This window comes from Haliaeetus albicilla, chromosome 14 (genome assembly GCF_947461875.1).
Source record: "Haliaeetus albicilla chromosome 14, bHalAlb1.1, whole genome shotgun sequence".
NCBI lineage: Eukaryota > Metazoa > Chordata > Aves > Accipitriformes > Accipitridae > Haliaeetus > Haliaeetus albicilla.
The window spans coordinates 21,989,166-22,000,856 of record NC_091496.1 but is presented as its reverse complement, the minus strand read 5'-3'; the positions used below and the strand labels follow the sequence as shown (position 1 = coordinate 22,000,856).

The 11,691-nt window shown below is 46.1% G+C and overlaps 1 long non-coding RNA gene across 1 annotated transcript in view; it reads left to right on the top strand.

Annotated features, from left to right (window-relative positions):
- Positions 1–10,145: 10,145 nt before the first annotated feature.
- Positions 10,146–11,691, top strand: part of LOC138688971 (uncharacterized) — a 55,642-nt gene continuing 54,096 nt past the window's right edge. The window contains exon 1 of the long non-coding RNA XR_011327771.1: positions 10,146–11,459. This is a non-coding gene — a long non-coding RNA (uncharacterized lncRNA). The remainder of the gene's footprint in view (positions 11,460–11,691) is intronic.

The following is an 11,691-nucleotide window of genomic DNA, read 5'->3' as shown; positions in this document are numbered from 1 at the left end:
CCCTGCGGAATGGTCCCTTCCAGCCACACCAGCCATGTGCTGTCCAAAGGCTTTTTAAGGGATGGCCTCAGGCAGCCAGGAGTTTGGCACCTTGTATCTGTGCTCTCTGTTCCTCTCTCTGTAGCTAATTCCAGCAAGGAGCTGCCTCCTGCAGCTGGCATTTTCTCACCAAGTGACAGGGTTATTTATAGAAATTCTTCGTTCTGCTCTCTCAGGAGCGTAGTATCTCTACTGCCTTGTTTACTTTTACTCCCTTCCCTTCCACGGAGTTAAAGGAGAGATGATCAATTTTTGCCTTCTGTCAAGACCTAGCTTTATAAAAATTTAAAAAAAAAAAAAGAAAGAAAAAAATAAAAGAGAACTATTTTCATTCTGAAAACTCTGAATTGCAGGAAAACCTGAGACATTTCAAGTCATGCTAGCTAGTAACTGTGATTTAGTTTAAATAATAAGAGTGAAAGATATGTGGACTCAAGGGTGATAAAACTGAATTACAGAGACACAGTGTTGTGGGATTGGTAAAATGTTTGCATGTATGGGGATTCTGGAGATGAGGAAGAGGTGAAGACAAGTTCTTTGACAGCATGCTTGTTACCTATACAATATAATGAACAAATATTACAGCCTACGTTTAGCCATTTGCCTCTCATATTTGGTTTCACGTAGCTCGTGGTTGTTCCCATGCCAGCAGAGCTACATCCTAGTCAGTCACTTTCCTTTCTTACTAGCTTTTTAAAAATGCCTAGATTCAATTCCTTTTCAGTAGCGCAGGGATGATCTAACCTATGAGCTCATTTGGGTGACTCCTTGTTTTACCTTACAGTATTTTTGCAATATCACTTCTTCCTAGAAACCAAAGTACTTCTGTGTAACCTAATTCCTAGCATGAACTTTCCCAAGTTTGTTTTTGATTATATCATCAAGTCAGCGCACCTCTTGAAACCTCTTTTGGTGTATTTCTGGTGGTCGCGCTCTTCACCATGCCACAGTGACTGAAAAGGAGACCTGGAGGGCAAAACAGAGCGTAGCAACAGTGGCCAGCGTGTGGCCAGTGGGTGTCCTGGGGTGGCCTTGCTGCACAGCTCCTCGGTGGCTCTACAGCCCCGTGGCTCTGTAGCTAGCAATTAAATGGCTTTGCTGATGGGTGCAGCAGATCTGGCAGCAGGCAAGGGATCTACAGCGAGGGGCTGCGCGTGGGACTAGGCGTTGAGACAGCTGATGGTAGGTGGGAGGCAGTGTCTGTGGTGCCGAGTGGAGCCGGCAGTAGGAGGGCCCAGGATTAACAGGCATTTTGGGTGATGCGTAAACGAGGGTGATGCACTGGTACACCGGGGACTTTGCAGGCAGGCTGCAGGTGCAGCTGTTGGGCATTGAAGCAGTGTGGGGAAGTAGAGGCTTGTTGCTGGGTATGAACGTCTATGTGTGCCTGATTTGGCAGGTAGAGTCCCTGCCCCACCACCTCCCAGCCCAGGGGACCGGGCTAGGTCCTGCTGTGCATGAAAAAAAGAAGAACTCTTCTTCATTTAATTGACAGAAGATGGTAACACACAGATCTGAAATGATTTTGTGTTTATTACATTGTTTATTGCTATTGCTCTGAAACAATAGTTCTCTGTGAGAAGTCACCAGTCAGTCAGGTTAAGCTTTAAACATAAAAGTGTGTAAAAAAAAAAAAAGTGATTCCTCAGGGTGTTTCCCAGTAGATTACAGACCTGTATCTACAAGATTTTGTACGGAGTCTTGGTTATAGTAATTAGTGTTTCTACAAAGACAGTGAAAATAACATGCTTGTACAGAGCTGGAATTTGGCTGTGAAACAGCAGTCCATCTCACAGATTTATTGGTCCATAAAAATTACAGGCATAAAACCAGCCTTCTTTTGGGTTTTTATGAAATCTGTTAAAAAATCCAACACTATAAAAATGTGATATAATTTGTGACATCCCTTAAGTTACCAAAGACAGACTGAATCAGGGCAAACCGACTCAAATTTAAACATACCGTCTACGCTGCTGCCAAAAATATAAAATCATGCTTGAGTGCCACAGCCTTATTTTATAGCACATGCCTGAAAATAAATTTTATGGTTCAGATAAGGCCTTTTGAAAACAGACATTTATGAATCTTTTATTACAGGGGACTCTTCACTGGGCACCACTGTAATAAAATCATGTCTCAGCAAGACAGATGATAGTGTCACTTTGATGGTTACCATGCAACACAGTGTTGTTTCAAAGCCTGGCCACAAACCATACACAAAAATGCTCCAGTTTGGAATAGCAAAGGTTTACGTTATCCTTTGTGCAGAAAATGTACATGCCCTTCAAGTCCAGTTCTAAAATTGAAAGTGAAATTTTGACATCGGAAAGTTTTGGCTTTAGAGAATCTGAGAGCTAAGCATGGTTTGACTCTAGAGTCCAGTTCTCCAGTCCACGGGGAGTTCCCAAAGGTGATGATGGACCTTTGTTAAACATTTGATTACAACCTGAAGGCACTACTGCTGCTAAATGCAGAAGGGCAAAGGAGAGAGACTTTGATCGGTCACTCTGTTTACTTGTAATTTCACTCCATGGCTCTGGTTTCGCCCTCTTCTATCTGCTTTAGCTAGGAAAAAGCCCAGGCATAGTCCTGGGGACAGTTCACTCCAGGCTTTTTTCCCAAAAGGTAGTATGTATGGGACTACCCTGGCTTTGGCTCTCTTCCCTTGTACAGTCTTTCCGTAATATATCGGCATCTTTTGCCCTCCCATTCACCTCCACACATTGCTATCGTGTATCCCTGGGCATGCAATACACACCCTTCAGCGCTTGCTATGAAAACATCCCGATGGACTGCAAAATGCCTCTTACATTATTTTGAACACTGAACTTAAAGCAGCAGACCGAATAGCAGCAGTATCTTAGAACCGCCAGTGTACCACCGAGGCACAAGGAGATCTGCTCTGAAGGGAGCTAACCTTTAGCGCTGTGGGCATGAGCCAGCCTGCACTACTTAAGAGACTTTTACTTAGCAATAGTAAACTAAAAGGAAACTGCAAGCAAGCTAAACAGGGCCAAGGCATTGGCTTGAGAATCTATCATTTGTACTGCTTGGTGTTCGCTGCCCTTCTACCTGGCCCAGTTTTGGCACATGACCATTAACTAGCACTCCCTCAGATGGTGGCCAGGAGTTGCTTGAGGGCTAACGCGAGGCTGGGGGCTGGATGCAATACGTGGTCTGGTGAAGACCATGCTGTAGAAAGGGTCTAGCTATGCTGTTGCAAGCAAGCCAGGCTGACCCATTTGTTTACATGGTCGGAAAACATACGCCAGTTGTCCAGCTTACTAATATAGATGTGGTCAGTATTTCATAGCAATCAGCACTATGGTGTAAAAGGAAAACACTACAAAGCTGTTTAAATTTGGTAGGTTCTTTGCTGTAATGTCCTTTTGTAACTTTGTGACCTAATTGGCTGAATTCAGTATGTTTTTAGTGCTGTTAAACAGAACGCAGTTTCAATCCCAAGCAAAATTCCAACATTTCAACATTTGTTTTTGTTACACATGAAGAAAAAACGTGAGCATGTAGGTCTTCAGAGAACAGATGTTCCCACAAAAGTTTAATTAAAAATCTAGAAGTTTTCCTGCTGTTTTTAAAATCCAACTGAAACATTATCATAGTCCACAATCAAAAAAATCCACTTTGGTTTACTGAAGTGAGCCCAAATGATTCATTTTCAGGTCTTCACCTCCCATCATACACCCAGCATAATGAAGTAATGTGACTATGCAGAATGATCAAAGAAAACATATATTCACAATGAAAAAATGTAGGGATTGAGAAGTCTCTAATCTAGTAGCTAGGGCAACAATTTGGCTGATGATGGGATTCATCTGATCAGGTGTAGACATCTACCACTAAGCTGGTTGTCTGCTCTCTTATTAGAGTCACTGGAAAGAAACAGGCACTGTTTGGAAAGTGAACAAGGTTCAGTTTCTGAATGTAACTTAACCACACAGACTGAGCTAATGATCTAATTCTGGGTAATTTTAATGAGTAGAAACAGGCCTTTTGGGGTGAAATCCTTTGCCAATATTTACTTCAGAGAGAGACAGAAAAGGACCCAGAGGCAGGCACAAAACCTATTTAACTTGCATTTTTTATTTTATCCTACTTGGGTAAATTTCTGGCAGGTATTTTACTGCCCATATTGCCCGCGAGACAGACATTCTCTGCAAATTCCTCCAGCACTGGAGTCTGAAGCAGCCCAGAAAGCCTGTGAGTGATCTCTGTAGCATATCTCAGGATAATCAGTTTAGGTAATGATAGACAATGACAATGAAGTGAAAAGCAGTAAGAGTTTTTCTGAATGCCAGGAGGTAATCGAGCTTTTGAACTCATGCATCTGGCATCAGATCACTCTGTGCTGCAGTTATTAGAACAGTCTGGTGGGTAACTTAATCAGGCACGTCTTTAAACACCACAAGTGAACAGTCATAGATTCTGAACAATAAGGATTTTTTTTTTCTTTTGTACTTACTGCAGGTTTGACTTGTTTACAGGACTAACCAAAAAGAAATGTAAATGTTTCCATTTCTGAAGAGCTCAGAGTTAGGAATGCCTTGCCAGTGTCTCCTGGACAATGGAGGAATCGCTGTGGGCTTTCTCTCAGCTCCTTCTGGTTGCTACAGCTCTTTCCAAAATCAGAGGGGAATCCTGTGACTCCACCCAACCCAAATCTTCTGTACCCCATTCTGTTGTCACAGAACGGAGGTGCAAGGAAAAGCATCCCATCACCCCTCACCCTAAAGCTAGATGGTTGCTGCGATAAGTGAAAATCTCTTCTCTACTAATCTTTGCTACCTTAATTGTCATCAGCAAAACCTTGACAGGCAGAATTACCAGGCTGTATGATGAGCTTTCCTGTCTGAAAGAGACTATCTAATGCTGTGTGACTTACAGCAACTCTCCACCCCAAACTACTGTCTGGAGATGTGAGAAGCACTGAAGCAGCCTGTTCCTAAAGTTGATCATGCTATGTTAGCAGATCCTGACTACATCGTTTCTACCTGGACAAGGTATTTCTTAAAAATCCACTCTGCTGAAAGTGACTGAAGAATCTTTACTAACCTAAAAATGTTCAATTATGTTATTCCCCAGAACTCACAAGTCCCATATAGGAATAGCGGCCTAAAATCTAGGTGCCAGAGAGTATCCCATGCTTTGTCTTTTGGATCACGTATTTTGGCTGTCTCCTTGGGTGTTGCTATGGCCATAATGGAGGCAGAGGGTATGCCAATCTCCAACCATTTAAGAACTCTCCAAAAGGATGGTAGGTTGCATAAAGAGCTCTTACAAGATGGTCAAGATGGACTTAGTTGTGAATGTAAGAGTATTTTTAGCATTTTTAATGGACCATTTGTTGTTATGCTATTTACTTTTTTTTCATATGCAGTGAAAGAGAGCATCAGAGATGTCTCAGCAGTGTCAGTGAAAAAGACATTTGAAAAAGCAAACCTAAATCTCTGATGACACTTTAATTTACAAAAGCCTTTGGATTTAATAGCTGGCAAAGCACTCCTGTAATCACTGTTCTCCTTCACTTCTGCATATTATGAATTGGATGTTGCCCACAGCAGAAAATCCCTCAAAGGGCTCCCCTTTTGAGGGACTTTCTCAAGGTAACTTATGTTACAGTAACTGGAGTTTTTCAGACTACCTGTCTTGTTTTCCTCAGCAAGGGAACTGCTACGTTATAGGCACAGGCTGCCTTTTCTGCCCCCATCATGAAGTGTGAACCACAACAGGGTGCATGCCCACTATGTACCTACATAGGCAGGTATAGATATATAAATATTCACACTGTTGTCTCTTGAATATACACAGCAAAGAGACTGCAAGGCCAGGTACAAGTGCCATGCATATGCCAAGAGCTCTTACACAGTTCCACACACTCGCAGATAAAATGACTTCTTTCTTCTAAAACTGCTTTCCTTTCATAATCTCATTGCTGTCTTGCAGCACAGGGTGATGGCAGCTCTGGTATCTTCACTCATGTAACTTTTTTGCCAGGGACTGACTGGCAGAAAGGATGGCATGATTCAGTCCCTTGGCCAAGTTCAGCCCCTGGGGATCCCTAATAAATAAGCACAGGCACACCCTGCTTTGCAGTCCCATGCAGAACTGTAGGGAAATTAAATTAAATTGAGGAAATTAAACCAAGCTTTCTAGGCTTTGAAGAAAAGGTTTTTCCTCACCCATAAGCAATGCACCATACAAATGGGTATAAACAAAGGGGACATGCGGGGAGAGAAACAAAATAAATGTCATGAATATCCCCAAAGGCAAACTACCACCCCCAGAATATACTAGTGGCAGGGTAAATCCAAGTTTTTCCCCTGTGAGAGTAGAAGCAGGATGTAGTGGCTTACCTCAGTCAACCACAACAGCCATCGCCTTGTGTGCTCATTGGTCTGGAAGATTGTGACCTCTGCTCTTGAAGCTTATTTTTCAGGTCATGGCTGAAAATGAAGGTCTGGATTTTCTTGGAGCACTGCCTGAAATTCTTTTTCTCTAAGCCAGTTGCCAGTGGATAAGGAAAATCTTCACCCAGCTATGCTGGGTGACATGACATCAAAATGGAGGGCAAGTCACTTGAGCAGATTATTAGTATTTTATATGACAAAGACAATGAAAGAAACGAATGCAACAAGAAGAGCAAAAAGATACATTTGATGTATGAACCAGCTTCCCAATCCAACTCTTTCCACTGCAAATGACAAAAGATAAGCCCCTTCATACGAGCTATTCACCAGTAGTTTTTCCATGGTAAAGTTTTGTAATGTTGCTGTGTTATCTGTCCAATATAGAAGTAACGGGCCATATTTGCTGGGCTCCCAGCAACAGGGAAATAATTTAAACTGTGGCTGTCTTAGCTCAAGTACAGGAATTTTAGTCGTAGAGGAAACCTCTTTCAGAGTGTTCATTTTACATGGTGATTAGAAATTACCTGGCCAACTTCATAATCAACCCAGAAAGGATTTAAAGTTGGGAGTTCCTCTTTTGCATTTTGGCAGCAGCAGTTTCTCTCTGTACCTTCCCTCATAGGGGATGTTTTGAAATGTCTTGTGCACCACGAGTTGCTCATATGGTTTCGGAATCTCTGAGCAGAGGCCAGTCTGAGCTGCCTCCCCCCCTTCTCCCAGCCTCTCACATGTATTCCAGGACTCTGCTCAGAACAGATTATTTTTGGCTATTTCAGAAAGCTGTGTTGTTTATTCCAAGAACCCGCCTGAAGAATTTACACATCAAAGCCCATGCTGCCAAGAACATGGAAATCATAACTGCAATACAAAGGATGTTTAATAAAACCAAGACATGATCCTAATGAAACAAATGCTTATTGCATCCATTATAGCAAGCAGGGGATCTTAATGTGTGTGAAGGTATAGGACAAAAATTCTCGCTGCTCAGAACAGTGATATAATAATCTTAATAGGATAATAACTAGGTGAAGACACATTCAGGTCATGTCAATGAGATCTATCTTTTACAAGCAGAAGTGCAGAAATTGCACTTGTGAATGGGAAGACAGTGTTCCTGTGACTTGTCCATAAACTGTGGACATGGTCCCACAGCAGCTGAAGGGCAGGGACCTGCACTTTCCTCTCTGCTGGCATCCACTCTTCCTGCAGATCCTCTCTGACTGGGTGATACTTCCTTTTTAAGTATATGTCAGATTTTGATGAACAGTCAGTGTCTTGACAAATGATAGTCCCATGTGTAGTCATACAGCAATGCAGAAGCAAAGTGTCCTCCTCCTGGTACCTGAGTGGCACTGCCATTGAAGCAAATGGAAACATCACCCAAGCAGGCGTCCGTGTGTGTGGAGAACGTGGCACTGAGCAAGACTGTTGCTCTGCTGGAGGTCATGGTCACCACCATGAGAATCCACAGCACTGCCAAGTGTACTACTGTCCTCCAGTGAGGCGTGAGAAAGTTTTGGTAGAAACCCAAAGCATTTCTCAAGAATGGTTAAGAAAAAAGTAAAGTCAAAAGCAGGAGTGGTAAATGCTGCCCTTCCTGTGCAAGTACCATTCTGAGGAACCGGGAAAAAAGCAAAAATAGGAAGTTACAACACAACATGGGGCTACTTCATCCATAAGTAGTGAGTATTTCCATTTTTTGGTGAAGATGGTTCAATCAACACTGTTTTGCTGTCAAGTTAGGGGGGAGAATGTGTGCTTAAATCTCATGCACTTGGGACAAAGGGAGGTTTTATTTGTGCATGAACTTTCTCTTTTAATAGAACTCATTGAGAAAAGCCCCCGTGGAAGGACTGAAAACTGTATTGTCTTGTTTTTTTTCTGGCAACATCATGTATACTTTTAAGCTAAGGTCACCTACAGAAGGAGAGGAGTCCAGATGTGACAAGCTCCAAAGGTAATCTTCACTCAGGGAGGAGGGTTTGGTATATACAGTTTTTCAGCTACTGGTGGTGAAGTTGATGGCTTAAGATGGCTTGGGCCAGTCACCACAGCTGAAGGATGAGGTCCTTCATCCTACATTTGTCTCCCCTTGCTCTCAGTTGCACGATTTCCCTATTAATCTTGCACGTATTTGCACTCGTCAGACCCTGAGCTGATTTAACTCCCTTACTTGGCAGAAAACTGACCCAGGAAAAAAATGGTCTTCTGCTTGATTAGAGATAATTTAGGGCTTCGTGGAGAGAGAGGCAGAGATAGCAGGAAGTACACCTCCTTTAGAGACTCGGTCTCTTTAGCCATTCTGTTTAAATTTAACCCCGCCTTCAGAGAGGGTTTGATCCCTGCACTGAGAAAAAGGATCTAGTCCCAGCATTACTGAACTAAGTGTTTTAATGCTCTTCGTGTTTCACAAAGAGAATGAATTCCTGCCCCCTCTGAAATGGCAGGAGTTGGCTTTAAGAGAACCGTGGTACCACCTCCATTTGTGGAAATTTGTTGAGACTGCAAATAAGAATTAGTATCTCAAGCTGATAATGGTTCTTTTCTGCCTCTGCAAGACATGTTTTCAGGGTTGGTATCTTGCCAAAGTTGCTACGAAATTAAAGCTCTGCAAGAGTATTGCAATGAGAAGCATCAAACTGTACGATGTGGAAGGGTGCGAATTGCTGCATAAGTATGGTACTAGAGTTTTGTGTTGGATAAGAAGGTGGAATTCTGGGCTGTGCTTTGCCCGTGGCTTAGTTTATGACCTAAACCGAGGCACTCAACCCTTCTGTGTGTTACCTCACGTACAAATGGCACCAAGTTGATACTCACTTCTTGCTTTGACATCAAGGAATCAAAAACCCCCTTACGGAAATGATCGGTTTCGCAACACAGGACACTCCTGGAGATGGTGTCTCACGTGGAAACGTACCCCTTCCTAAGTTAGCCGCTTTACCAAACCCACCCCCACTTTTTTCAAACCACACAAGTTCTGTTTACCGAAACGCACAAACTCTTGCAGAGTTGTGTCCCAGAGACGATCCTCTACTGCTGCAACTCATTACCACATTCTGATTTGCTCAGTATCATTTGGCAACAATCTGAAATGGCATTTCTGGGATTTCATCCGCTCTTGCCCAGGAAAAGAAACAAAAAGAGTCTCGGCACCCCGAGGAGGCTCACGGCCTCTCCCTCCTCCCCTCCCCACCTACCGCTTTCCACGCGGAAGCGCAGGACCCTGCGGGCCGGCACCGCAGCTGAGCGAGGCGCCACGGCCGCCCGGCCCCCGCCTCGCCGCCCCCCGGCGGACCCCGCCCCGCCGCCCCCCGGCGGACCGCGCACCGCCCGCCGCCCGGCACGGGGCCCGCGCCCCTGCCCGCGCCGCAGCCCTTGGGCGCCCCCTGGCGGCGGCGGGGCGCCCCGCGGCGCTGCCGGCTGGCGCCTCCCGCTCGCGGGGAGCGGGAGAGGCGGTGGCAGCGAGCACCCGGGGCACGAAGGCCGCCGCCGCAAAATCCGCTTTCGTCGGCCGCGTGGATGGCGCTGCTGCCGAAGAGCCGCCGCACGCCGGCGCGAAGGGTGAGGGGTCCGACGCCGGCTGCCGGCCGTCGTCGCCCTGCCGCCTGGCTCCGTCCCGCCCGCGGGCGTGAGGCCGCCGGCTGCCCGCGGCCCCGGCGGGGCGTGTGGTAAACTGCCGCCGGCTGCCCGCGGCCCCGGCGAGGCGTGTGGTAAACTGCCGCCGGGAGCGCGCGTGGGTGGCGGGGTGCGCACCGCGGCTGGCAGGTTTACCAGGGACTAACCGAGGAGACCGAACAGAGAGCGCCCCGAAGCCTCTCAGTGCTCAGCAGAGAATTGCGTCTTCTCTGCGTTGTTAAATGGGGCGGTGTAACAGGAGCACAGCAGCTCTCCCGCGTATGCCGACATTGCACGTCTCTGTCGTGGTGCAGCGCAGGCTGGGGGCTCCCGTGGTTGGAGGCCGGGGTGGTGAGGGCTGCCCACGGCGTCTGCCAGGGCAGAGGGCCCGGCTCCTAAAAAGAGAGAAGTTTCCATGCTGGGCTTTCAAACGATCACCGGCTACATTGGTCCGTCTTAGTGGTGGTAGGGGAGGCGATGTGAGAGCATTCGTGAGGCCCCAGACAGGCAGCGGGAGGACACTTTGGTGGCAGAGTTTTGCCTGCCACGTGGCACCGCCAGGTCCCCCTGCACCTGCACGGCCTGGGGGCTGGCTGGCTGGGTGGGTGGCAGCGCTCCCAAAAAGGACCTGGGGTACAACCAACAGTATTAGCCAGAAATGCGCCCTTGTGCAAAGGCGGCCAGCAGCCTCCTGGGCTGCATTAGGCAGTGGCACTGGCAGGTTGAGGGAGGTGATCCTTCCCCCTGTCCCCGACTCAGCCTAGGGAGGCCACGGCTGGACTGCTCTGTCCAGGCCTGGACTCCCCAGGACAAGAAGGACATGGGCATGCTGGAGCGAGTCCTGCAAAGGACCACTGAGACGATTCGGGGATTAGAGACAATCCTGATGTGCAAGGAGAAGCTGAGCGAGCTGGGGTTGTTTAGACTGCAGAAGAGAAAGCTCAGGGGGATATTTTCAGTGTCTGCAAATATCTGATGGGGAACGGTAAAGAAGACGGACGCACGCGCTAAGTGGTATCCAGTGAAAGAACAAGAGGGAATTGGCACAAACTGAAGTATGGGAATTCCCATTCGAACATAAGGAAAGCTTTTTTACTGTGAGGGTGGTCAATCACAGGCATGGGTTCTCCGTCCTTGCAGCTATTCAAAACCCAGCTGGACATGGTCCACAGGAACCTGCTCTAGGTGACCCTGCTTGGAGCAGGTACATTGGACTAGATGATCTCCAAAGGTCCCTGCCAGCCTCAGCCAATCCTGTGATTCCAGGAAGAGTGTTTTTAAAGCAAGAGACGTGTCTTCTTTTTAAAAGAAAGGTGAAGAAGAAAAAGTTAGTGAGAGAGAAGATTTCCTTTGCTCTCTGGATCTTAAAGACTGAAACAGGTAAGAGGTTTTTTTTTTTTTTCTTTTTCTCCTTTGTTGTTGAATTGAGTTGGGAGGAAATACGAATAAGGATGGGAAGGGCACTGGTAGAAATAATACTTCTATTATTACTCAGTCAAAAGGATTGCAAGCCTGAGATGGGGATTTTTTTTTGCTGGCCTGTAAACCTGTTGGGAATAACCTTTGTTTTGGCTGGCTGCTTTTTTCAGCAATGAGCTTAGCAGTAAGTTTA